We start from the raw sequence: 13,284 nt of genomic DNA, 5'->3' as shown, positions 1-13,284 counted from the left end.
CATTGCAAGGAGGGTTCTTTTCCAAATTCTGAATATCTTCTAAGTAGTGTCCGGCTCCCCATAAATATTTGTGCTTCTGGGCTTCTGCACCCAATAAGGGCTATCCTCCACGTGTCGAGCGAATGCGAAGAGCCAGGGCATTTTTACACTTGCCACCCTAGCCATGTAAGTAAAATGTCTATTTAAAGAGACGGGGATTCTTAGATCCAGACCACACCATCCCCCACAACAAGTATCCATCGGAGCACGCTCGGGAAAATCCATTCCAACATGGCCGGCCCGCGCCGCTCCTCCTCTCGCTCCCGTAGCCCTAAGCCTGGCGACTGGGAGAAGTGTTCCATCCCGCACAGCCAATTAGTAGAGTTATAGACCCAGGGATTTCTCCCTCCAGCGTGTATGGTCCCCGTTCGAGCCGGGCTCGCCACCTATAATGGCGGGGAGCAAGCGGAGTGCTTCCCCAATCCCTCCAAGGGGGAGCGGGTATGCCTTGTCCATTATTTGCTAAGGGGACTTGGATTTCCAATCCATCCGTTCCTCCGTGGGCTCCTGGAGTTTTACGGCCTCCAGTTGCATAATCTCACCCCCGCTTCCATATTACACATCGTCGGTTATGTCGCCCTTTGTGAGCTATTTCTGGGTTGCGAAGCTCATTTCGAGCTATGGAAGAGGCTATTCTGCCTTGTTCCCCGTTCATAGAAGGGGTCCATATATCAAGTGGGCGGAGCCAAAATATGGTGCATCGCCAAGACCGGATACCTATCCGGTACCCCGAAGAAGATGTCCGAAGACTGGCCTTCGGAGTGGTTTTACATGGAGGACGTCCCCCTTCTGGATCCTATTCGGATGGGTCTTCCTGAGTTCGACAATGCTCCTTTGAAGAAACGCCGAAGCTGGCGCCCACGGAGCCCCCAGGAGGAAGATAACGGAGAAGTCCTTTGCCTGATGGGCCGGATAAAAGTGCTGGCTCAATCAGGACTGACAATAATCGAGGTTATGTCAGTATGTATAATGCGGGGGGTGCAGCCACTTCAATATCGAGGGCACCACATGTGGCACTTTAACGGGGAAGATGATGCCACCTGCTGCGGGCGTAAGGGACCGGACTCAGTTGCTGCTTTATCAAAAATTCTATCCGATTTATACAAGGGAGAGGAAGATGAGTTCATCCGTATTAGACCACGGGATGGATTCTACATGTACAACCCCCCAAGCTGGGTGAGCTGTCACTTTTTACTCCCAACATTCCCGCATTCTTCATCATAAATACTCACCTTGTCGTTTCATGGCAGGAGCTGCGAAAAGCTGCAAGGGAGGCCAACAGCCCACCTCCACAACCGGAGGACCCTGACCGGGCCCTCGATCCCGGACTCGAAGAGGATCCGGACATATTTGTGGAGCTGATCGACAGGACATTCTATCAATTGAGCGGCGATGATGCCCTGGTGGCCATCATAGCCGACTATCCTGGGCCACTCCCTGCATCGCATGTAAGAAAAACCTGAGTCCCAACTTCCGAGAAGGATCCCCTTTTATGCACTTCACCTACCATACACATATGGTGTTTTACAGGGAAGGCCCTCGGGACGCCATGTCGCACCCGCAGTGACTCGCCAACAAGGGGCACCGGAGCCGGGTAGGCTAAAAAGGAAGGCGGTCAGGACTGAGACGCCGGCGCAGAGGTATGATACAGAACCTCGCTCCGTAGTTGTCGTCTTGCTTAAAATACAATGACGCCCATGTTTCCTAGTAGGAAAAATGCTCGCCGGACTATATCCGGAGAGGTTGCCGATCACGCCTCCACCAGTCGGGCTCTAGGGCCGGACATAGAGGCGGAGGCTAACACGGGGAGAACGTCGGATGCTCCTCCTATAGAGGATGCAGATGGACTATCTGCTACAAATTCCAAAGTGGAGAGCGCCATGAATCACAGGCATCGCCGGGCCGTACTCCGTGACGCTTGTTTCTCCCAAGAGGCGTTCGATGCCTTCAACTCAGGAGACGCGTACATCCGTGCCACTCAAAACGGTCTTGCCAGAGCCACGAACCAGTATGTAAAGGATATACGGGTAAGAAAATCTGACGATTATATATATATATCAGTAGCCCCTGAGACTTGAAACAGTTGACACAACGGATTTAAGGATCATTAATTGTGCAGGTTCTTATAGAGAAGAATACCCAATTGTCTCAAGAGCTAGAAGAGTGCAAAGCCCAGCTACGGACCACGGTTGCCGCGTTGAAGGAGTCTGAGAAGGCCCCCTCTGGTAACGCGTGTTTCCATTGCAAAGAATGACATGTACCAGATGGTATACAGCAGGCATGCAAATCTAACAATAGATGCTGCAGATGACTCCGGAGTGAATCCGGAGGCCGTGCCGGAGAATGCGCAACATGTTAATCGACAGCTAAATGCTGGCGAGCACGTGCTTACGCGGGTCAAGTAGGAGAACAATAATCTCCAGGACGCCAATATCCGGCTGGGCATGGAACTGAAAGATGTCCGAGCCCAGCTTGCGGACTCCGTGAAGGCGAGTAAGTGGCTTCGACGCGGCATTTTCAGTAAGTGCTTGAACGAACTTTTGAAAGAGTTCGGCGAAGAAGCCGGCTAACAGAATTATGTCTCCAGGTATGCTGACGGGTCGTCCCGCGGAGGAGATGCCCGGGTCTGCGGGTGATCTTCTACCAGAGCTCTCACAACTGCACGAACAAGTTCGGTAGGTGATGCAGGGTATTGCCCGAGCCTTGTGGCCATCCGCCTCCCCGCCAGGAGGGATGGGGGAGCTTATAGAGAAGCTCAAGGGAGCACGGTGGCGCTTCCGATTATGGAAGATATCAGCCTGCCGACAAGGTGCAAGGGAAGCCTGGGCCATGGTGAAGACGTGATATACCAAAGCTGACCCAAACCACATGGCCGAGGTCGAACCTGTGGGGCCTGATGGGAAAGAGATCCCCGTCAGTTTGGTGTATGACCAAGTAGAATTAGCTGCAAAGTATTCCCAACAGGACTGTAGGGTAGACAGCCTGTTGGATGGTATAGAAGAAGAATTTAGTCAGTCTTAGTGACTGTGTACTTTAAGTGACATATAATGTCTCTAGCCGGATTGTAAATCATTTGTCATGGCAGACCTTTTCGCTTCAACCTATGGACCCGATAGTCCGGAGTGTATCTGAATACCGCTTGGTTATGTAAAAACCGGGGTATGCGTGGAAACCAGGCGTAGGGGTCATAAGTGCTTGAACAGACAAGTACCCAAATAGCTATGTTATATTACATGGATAGTAAGAAACATCTTCCAGGGAGAATAGTTTCATTAAGGGTTCCTTTCCCTGGGTACGCATGCCCTAATGTGCATGTCCGAACTGCGAAAAGGGACGCAGGCTATAAACATCTGGGGGCATGTATCATAAATAAATAAAAGTCATCTTTTGGTCATCGACCGAATATTCCCTTAAGAACGCTAGCTTTCGGCTTCACCCAGTCTGAGGTACACATCTGGCTGACCCGGCAATAACAATCGCAGAGGTGCTCCCCTTATGCCCTAGCCGAATTAACGGGAACGTAGAGCATAAATACAAGAGCCAGGCAACCCAGCTTGGCCAAAACTTAAGTCATATCGATGCATATAATGTCAAAAAAAGGTACATGCAGAAGAATAACACATGTGTCGGGCACAAAGCCCACAAGGATAGTCATATCCAGCTTCTGTATAAGAAGCCCCCAGGTATAATGAGCGCAGTTAGCACGTCAAAATTGTGTAGTGAAGACACAAGTTAGCCTTTTAAGACCTTGAGGAGAGTAAAAAAGAAGAGAGAAAGAGAGAAAAGATAGATAATGGATATGCAAAAATTTAACGGGGAAGGAGACAAACATAGAGTCCAGCGCTAGGCGTAGAATCTTCAGAGTCTGGCTGCGTTCCATGGGTTTGGCTCGAGTTAATTGTCCGATGCATCCCACAGACGGTACGCTCCACCGGTCAGAACCTGGTCAATAATGAAGGGACCTTCCCATTTGGGCTTGAGCTTGTTCTTTTTCTTTTTTGGTAGGCGTAGAACTAGTTCGCCAATGTTATAGATTTTGGCCCGTACTTCTCTGCTTTGATACCTTTGAGCCTGTTGCTGATAAAATGCAGAACGGGCTTTTGCCACGTCGCGCTCCTCCTCCAGGGCATCCAAACTATCCTGCCGATCGAGCTCAGCCTCCTTCTCTTCGTACATGCGCACTCGAGGTGAGTCATGAATTATGTCGCAGGGCAGAACCGCCTCTGCGCCGTACACCATAAAAACTGTGTGTATCCGGTAGTACGATTCGGCGTGGTCCCCAGCCACCATAGTACGGAGTCAAGCTCCTCTACCCAGTGCGTGTTTGATTCCTTTAAGGATCACAATAATATGGGTTTAATGTCGTTCATGATAAGACCATTTGCTTGTTCGACTTGACCATTAGTTTGCGGGTGATAGACAGAAGTATAATCGATCTTGATGCCCATGTTGATGCACCAAAGTTTTACCTCGTCGGCTATAAAGTTTGTGCTATTGTTAGTGATGATGTTGTGGGGGATACCATAACGGTGTACAACCCCGGATATGAAGTCTATCATCGGTTCGGATTCAGCCGTTTTAACGGGTTTGGCTTCTATCCATTTGGTGAATTATCCACCATGACCAATAAGTATTTTTTCTTATGGGTTCCCCCTTTGAGGGGTCCTACCATATCAAGCCCCCAGACCGCAAAGGGCCAAGTAATGGGGATTTTTTGGAGAGCGGTAGGCGGCATATGGCTTTGGTTTGCAAAAAGCTGGCAACCGATGCAACATTGGACCAGATCCTGTGCATCTGCTCGGGCCGTCGGCCAACAGAAACCTGTACGGAAGGCCTTGCTTACAAGGGCCCGAGCTGCAGCGTGGTGGCCGCCGAGTCCAGCATGGATTTCTGCCAAAAGCTTCCGCCCTTCCTCTTCGGAGATGCACCTTTGAAGGACTCCGGTAGTGCTTTTCTTATAAAGCTCTCCCTCGTGGACCTTGTAGGCTTTGGATCACCGTACTATGCAGCGTGCCTCATTTTGGTCCTTGGGTAATTCCTGCCTGGTTAGGTAGGCCAGGAATGGTTCTGTCCACGGGGCTATTACGGCCATTATCACGTGGGCTCAAGGTGTTATTTCGGTGGCGGATCCTCCGATTGTGTCAGAGTGTTCGGTATCTGGTGTTGTGGCTGGGTCCGGACTATTGTTACCGGTGTCCCCTTCCCATACCACGGATGGCTTAAACAGCTTTTCCAGGAAGATGTTAGGTGGGACAGGGTCGCGCTTAGTGCCGATGCGGGCGAGGGTATCCACCGCCAGATTGTTTTCCCGAGCCACATGGTGGAATTCAAGCCCCTCGAACCTAGTTGACATTTTGATGACGGTGTTGCGATATGCCGCCATTTTCGGATCCTTGGCATCGAAGTCTCCATTTATTTGAGATATTGCGAGCTTCGAGTCCCCCCGCACCTCCAGGTGTTGAATGCCCATGGAAACTGCCATCCGGAGACCATGTCATAGGGCCTCGTATTCGGCTACGTTGTTGGAGTCTATGTATAGTATTTGGAGTACGTATTGGACTGTATCTCCGGTGGGGGACGTCAGGACGACGCCAGCCCCCAGACCAGCCAACATTTTAGAGCCATCAAAGTGCACGATCCAATTGGAGTACGCACCGTACTCTTTAGGGAGTTCGGCTTCTGTCCACTCGGCGACGAAATCGGCCAGTACTTGCGACTTAATGGCTCGCCGTGGTCGATATGTTATGTCGAACGGGAGGAGCTCAATAGCCCATTTGGCAATCCGGCCCGTGGCATCGCAGTTGTTTATTATGTCATTGAGTGGTACTTCTGATGCCACCGTAATTGAACACTCTTGAAAGTAGTGTCGTAATTTCTGGGATGCCATAAATACCGCGTATGCTATCTTTTGATAATGTGGATACCGTGATTTGCATAGAGTGAGGACAGTGGATACATAATATACCGGCTTTTGAAGTGGGAATTTATGTTCGTCCGTCTCTCGTTCGACGACAAGCACTGCGCTTACAACTTGGTGACTTGCCGCTATATATAATAGTATTGGTTCGCCGACATTTGGCGCGGCCAAGATTGGGTTGGTGGCGAGGATGGCTTTTATTTCTTCCAATCCGGCCGTGGCTGCGTCCGACCACTCGAAGTGTTTGGTGCGCCGAAGAAGGCGATAAAGGGGGAGTGCCTTTTCTCCTAATCGGGAGATGAAGCGGCTTAAAGCCGCCACACATCCAGTTAGCTTCTGGATTTTCTTGAGGTTAGTTGGGATAGCCAACTGCGACAGAGCTCGGATTTTAGCCAGATTTGCTTCAATTCCTCTCCTAGAGACGATGAAGCCCAGGAGCTTTCCAACGGGCACACCGAAAACACATTTTTTCGGATTGAGCTTAATGTCGTATATTCGGAGATTGTCGAACATGATCCTCAAGTCGTCTATTAAGGAGTCGACGTGTCTAGTTTTAATGACCACATCGTCTACGTATGCCTCCACTGTTTTGCCGATCTGCTTTTCCAGACATGTCTGAATCATGCGCTGATACGTTGCGCTGACGTTTTTTAGCCCAAAGGGCATTGTTTTAAAACAGAAGGGGCCGTATGGAGTGATAAATGTCATTGCGGCTTGATCGGCCTCTGCCATCTTAATTTGGTGGTAACCGGAGTATGCGTCGAGGAAGCACAATGAGTCGTGTCCTGCGGTGGCGTCGATAATTTGATCGATGCGAGGGAGGGGGAAGGGATCCTTTGGGCAAGCCTTATTAAGGTCCTTGAAGTCGACACATGGGCGCCAGGATTTATCCTTCTTTGGTACCATCACCAAGTTTGCTAGCCAGTCCGGATGTTTTATTTCTCTAATGAATCCGGCTTCCAGTAACTTGGCTAGCTCCTCTCCCATGGCTTGCCGCTTAGGTTCAGAGAAACACCGAAGAGTCTGCTTGACCGGCTTGAATCCCTTTAGAATGTTAAGGCTATGCTCGGCCAGCCTGCGTGGGATTCCTGGCATGTCTGAAGGATGCCAGGCGAATATGTCCCAATTCTCGCGCAGGAACTCCTATAGTGCGGCATCTACAGCGGGGTTTAACTGTGCCCCGATGGATGCTGTTTTGTGGTGTCCGTTGGATTGGCTTGGAATTTGACTATTTCACCCGCTGGTTTAAAAGAGGTGGACTTGAATCTTTTGTTGAGTATCACACTGTCCCTGTCCACCATGGAGCGCAGCGCGGTTAATTCCTCCATCGCAAGGGCTTTGGATAATGCCTCGAGGGCCAGTGCGGCTGTCTTGTTTTCGGCGCGGAGTGCTATGTCCGGATCACTAGCTAGAGTGATGATTCCATTGGGCCCAGGCATTTTGAGCTTCATGTACCTGTAATGGGGTATGGCTTGGAAGATCATGAATGCCTCCCGCCGCCCTAGAAGGGTGTGGTATCCGCTACTGAACGGGGCTACTTGGAATGTAATTTCTTCAGACATGTAATTCTCCGGAGTGTCGAATACCACATCTAGTGTGATTTTCCTAGCGCAGCGTGCCTACCGACTGGGGATGATTCCTCGGAAGGTCGTGCTGCTTTGCTCAATATGGTTTCTGTCTATTTCCATTTTTTGAAGAGTCTCCTCATAAAAGAGGTTTAATCCGTTGCCACCGTCCATGAGTACTTCAGTAAGCCGAAAACCGTCCACAATTGGACTGAGGACCAAAGCGGTTGGTGCTCGGGCTGTTCGGAATTTAGGTTCATCACTGGCATTGAAGGTCATAGCCGTGTCGCTCCATGGATTTATTGCTGCCATGTGGCAGATTTCGGCAAGGCTGCGGAGTGCTTGCTTACGCCTATTATTTGAGGCGAAGGTCTCGAAGACTGTCAATACTGTATTGTTATCCATGGGATGGTGCTCTATGGTGTTTTGAATGAGGAGATCCTCACCGCTCTTGGCCACCTGCCAGAGTACCCAACATGCTCTAAGGTTGTGTGTTGGTATGGTATCCGCTGTACTATGAATTTTGCAGGGCCCGTTAAGCCATCCCTCCAATATGGTTCCACACCCTGTAGTGGGCTTTTGCTTCTTTGTAATTGAGTCAGGCGACTTATGAGAGTGCATCCTTTTAGTTCGGACTAGGGGTTTTGTCAGAGCCGGATTATCCCGAAATTTTGTTTGGGTTTTCCAGGCGCTTTCCATCGCACAGTACTTCTGTACTATGGCCGCTAAGTCAGTGAAGTGTGCTATGTCACGATGACTTATGGCGTTGAGGATTCCCTTGTCCGTGCAATTGTTGCAAAAGATTGAAATTGCGTCTTCCTCGCGACAGTCCTTGACCTTGTTCATTACAAGGAGGAATCTGGCCCAATAGTGATGTACTGTCTCTTGGGGCTCTTGCCTAATGTGGGAAAGATCTTTTATATCTGGGTGGGTGGGTGGATTTAAGTCCACACCTTGACCCAATCTGAGACCCAGGGGCGGGGGAGTCTCCGATCTTAGAAGTTCGGGCTCCGGGATGTTTCCCGGCAGGTTCAGTATGCTGCCTGATTATAGGTTCAGGGTTAGGGCGATGTCCTCCCGTGGACGGGTATCCGGCTCGGAGAGCTCGGGAATCCGGACATAGTTCGTCCTCAGGATAGACGAAGAATCGCTGCATTGCTCCTCCACTACCGCTATCTGATGGGTGACCGACGGAGAGTTAATCTCCCTTTGGTCGGGTTTAAGCCCAATCCGATCATAGTCCATAGCGACTCCCAGAGCGGCGATGCGATCCAAGAGCTCGTTCAAAGAGGAGAGCTCCATTGGATCCATTTGCTCGGTGAATTTTGAGCCGATGTGGAGGCTATTTTCGATGACCCGAGAAGTCATCATCGGCGCCGCGGCCGAGCGGGTACTCATGACGAAACTGCCTAGTCAGAGAGTTTGGCCTACAACTAGGGCTCCCCTAGAGGTAATGTTGTCCTTGACAACGAGATGAGCCATCCCTCCTTATGATGACGACACAGTGGAACTCTCAATGAAAGCACCAATGTCGGTGTCAAAACCGGTGGATCTCAGGTAGGGGTCCCGAATTGTGCGTATAAGGCGGATGGTAACAGGAGGCAGGGGACACGATGTTTACCCAGGTTTGGGCCCTCTTGATGGAGGTAATACCCTACGTCCTGCTTGATTGATATTGATGATATGAGTATTACAAGAGTTGATCTACCACGAGATCGTAGAGGCTAAACCCTAGAAGCTAGCCTATGGTATGATTATTGTTGTTATCCTACGGACTAAACCCTCCGGTTTATATAGACATCGGAAGGGGCTAGGGTTACACAGAGTCGGTTACAAGGGAGGAGATCTACATATCCGTATTGCCAAGCTTTCCTTCCACGCCAAGAAGAGTCCCATCCGGACACGGGACGAAATCTTCAATCTTGTATCTTCATAGTCCAACAGTCCGGCCAAAGGATATAGTCCGACTGTCCGGAGACCCCCTAATCCAGGACTCCCTCAGCGGGGCACCATACATAATGTGATAAACACATTATACATATGAGACATGTTTTAGCTTGTGAAGATCTAGCTAGAGCTTGAAATGTACTATGATTTGAAATCGACATAAAGTGGATTCAAAAAATCGAGTTCGAGTTCATATAGTACACATAGTTCATATGTAACTCGAGACTAATCATGTGGTGTGCTGTGAACATAATGCACAAACGATTGTTTAACTTGACAATAATGACAATTGTAGATCTTATTCAAACAGAGAAACGAATTCAAATGCGTTGACTTCACAACAATCATTATTGTAGATCTTATTCAAATAGAGAAGTGAATTCAAATTTAGTTCATATTGAAGCGGTAGTATATACGTTTGGAATGCACTAAAATGTTCATTTGAGTACTAGGTTGCATGCATTATACACGTAGCGAAATATTTTAATTGAACATAACATGAATTCAAAATTTTGAATGACATTTGTAGTGCGAATTGATTTGGTACAGTACACGTTAGGCTTGTCCGGAAATTTCAACCCGCGCCTTGTTAGCCCGAAATATTTAAGATATATCTTTGTCTCGTTGTGCTCCGACAACTCCCTCCATCTCAACCCGCGCCTTGCTATTCCAAAATTACAACGTGCGCGAAAACTCCGACCTCCTTTGAAATGCCCGTGAAACCCCTGAATCGAAAGAACCACCTCAAATCGGTGGGGGTACTTTCATAACTTACCCCACATTTCGGACAAGCGCGTCCCTAAGACATGGTTCCCCCACTCCCATCCCATCCGCCCACCCATTCGTACACTGAGGCCGGCAAAACCCGCGAAGCCCCACACCCTCCTCCGTCCGCCACCCAGCCGGAGCCTCTTCCTCGACGACGTCGTCCACAGCAACACCTCGACGTCCCTCATCCATCGTACCGGATGAGGATCCGTCGTCGATCTGGTCGTCCCGCTGGTTCATCCACCCTGACCTCCACCTCCAAGGAGCTGCCCTGATGTTCCCCTCGTCTTTCGCGCCACCTCCATTCCCTCATCGCCGTCTTCACCTGCACCACCGGAAGAGCATCATCTTCACCGTTTACTCGGATGAAACTACGGCCTAATCGGCGCCACCAAAGAGGTTGTACACTAAACACCGCATTTTCTTCTTGATTCGATCCCACGGTGCTGTCGGCGCTTGGTCCCGAGCCGACACGGCGCGGATCCATCCACGGCAGCGTCGCCGGCCACTTCCTCCACAGCGTCGCTCCCTCGGCGGCGGCGTCCACATCTGTAGGAGATGCTGCTGCTTTAGCTCTTGCTCGCGCTACTGCTCTGCTCTTGCTCTCGGTCCCCTACCTGGTCTGCTCTTGCTCTTGCTCTTGCTCGCGCTGCTGCTCTCGCTCTTGCTCTTGCTTGTGATGCTGCTCCGATTTAGCTACACTTCATTCGACTGAATCGACTTTTGGGTCAGTCAATTTTTAGGGGGTGGGGGGCTCGCCGGAGTTAAGGAAGAACCAGCCGCAGCGGGGAGGGGGCTCGTCGGAGAGGTACCCCACTATCAATCTTAGGGTTCAGGGTGGGGTGGTGGTCGTCAGCGGTGGTGGGGTGGTGGTCGTCAGCGGTGGTGGGGCGGTGGCGTGGGGATCGTCGGAGAAAAAGCTCGGCACGGGGGGGCCTCCAGGGATGGACGGGGTGGCGGCGGACCGGCGGTGGGGAGTGTTTTCAGGGCGGGCGGGGCGGCGCACCGCCGGCCGCGGGCGGCGAGGGGCCGTTGTTTGGCCGGTGGTAGCTGGCAGCTTAGGGGGTGGAGGTTGAAGATGAACTATTGGCCCTTGATTTCATATCCAACGGCTGCAAAATTGACTGACCAGAGATGAAAAAGTCAGTCGACTGACTTGTGGCCTCACCTCTAGTGCATTCAGTTTCGACAGCAAAATTCAGTTTCGACAGTTAAGTTCAGTTTCGACAGTTAAATTCAATTTCGACAATTAAGTTCAGAGATGAGCGGCTGATGTATACATCTAGCAGTTTGTGGTTATGTATTTTACGTCATCTATTGGAGATGCTATTAGAATTCCACTCAGGTTAACGTTGTTTATCGTGTCTTGCTTCAGCCTCGGCGTCGTACAACTCACCGGAGCTGCTTCAACGACGAAACCCTCCATCACAGCGGAGCAGTACCTCAGGCTCCATCTCCAAACGCCTAAGATCTTCTTCCCCTCCTCCTACAGCCAAGTCAGGCGGAGCATCCTCACCGGCCAACCCAATCACGCTGAGATCGACATGGCTTCGCCAAAGAGGTTGTACACTTCTTGTGGTCTGACTTAATCTCACCATGCTTCTTTGCATCATGTGATCTTCCAATTCTTGTGAACCAAACACCCAGATTGGCAGAAATCCTATGTTTTTAAATTCTCTGTTTTGCACATGCATTCCTATCCTATTCCTGTCTATTTCCTATCCCTGCATTGTTAGAATCCTCAAATTTAGACAAGTCCTTACACAATTACTTCTGTTACAGATATGTGTCAAAGAAAACCTTGTGTGGTTTATCCTGCTCCTGCGGTGTTGTGTTCCACCCTAGCTCAACTGCTCCAATGATGGAAGGGTTCACCACAGCAGAGATCCGCTCTCCAGACTGTCTTTCGCCACCTCAGATCTACTTCCCTGCCGCCGGCAGCCACGAAAACCGCATTAACATCATCAACTGAGCATATGACCTTGAGGACTACACGGGTCCGCAAGAGAGGTCGCACTCTTCCGTGTCTGCTTACGTTATGCATCGCTTAATATGATGACATGCTACTTTATCATCATGTTCACCTATTAAAATCTGACTCAGGTCCAAACTTATGCTGAAACTTGAGTTTTAAAATGGTTGTGGGGTACATATTGGGGCAGCAATCAGTACTATCTGTCTACTATCTGGTTAATCTCGGGTGTCTACTATGAGTTTAATGTTGGGTGCAAACAAACATTAAAGGAGCCATTATCTGTATTTTTTAACTAAAGCTATTATCTGCCTGCTATCATTGGTTTTGGGTCTATCCACAGTTTGCTACCTTCACTCTGGATTTGTGCATGCACTCCTTACATAATCTCACTATGTTTCATTCCTATGCATGTCAGTTATTGTACACAATGGAACTGAACATGTAGAGCAAAAGAGACGAGCCTTGCGTGGCAATAAAATTGCATGCAGATGTCTCTCCATGGTGGGCGCAAAGGCAGCCCCCCTCCACCCATTTCGGATCATAATCAAGAGGAAGATAACTGTTCTGAGGGGGATTCAGAAGCAGAAGACCACTCCTATTTACCCCATGAGGTCTTCGCTCTAACTTGGCATGCTAATGTTGGTAATATCATGCATATGGTGCCTTGCATTGCTTACTGTATACATCAAAGATGTCATCTGCTTAGTTTAGACATGTTTTGTGTCAATGCCATCTGTTTAGTTTCTTTATCGTATATGTGAATCATGCAATGCCATCTTGTTTAGCCAGGCATCATATATGTGAATTTTGCAATGCCACCCTGGTTAGCCAGTCATCTTATATGTGAATTATATCATGACATCATTTTTTTATTACGTGTTAAATTTGTCAACAATTTTAGTACATTCAATTACTCTTCCTGTGCATCAGCCATTCGGCACGGTCATGGAAATATCTGGAGTGGAAACAAGGTCTTCAGAGCAGATAATGCTATCTGACGAAGCGCATGTCTTGCGGGTTACAGATAGCTCCTCAGAGGAGGATTCAGAGACACATGACCAGTCCTATCCCTC

The sequence above is a fragment of the Triticum aestivum genome, chromosome 1A (assembly GCF_018294505.1).
Source record: "Triticum aestivum cultivar Chinese Spring chromosome 1A, IWGSC CS RefSeq v2.1, whole genome shotgun sequence".
Classification (NCBI taxonomy): Eukaryota; Viridiplantae; Streptophyta; class Magnoliopsida; order Poales; family Poaceae; genus Triticum; species Triticum aestivum.
This window is presented reverse-complemented; position numbering follows the sequence as displayed.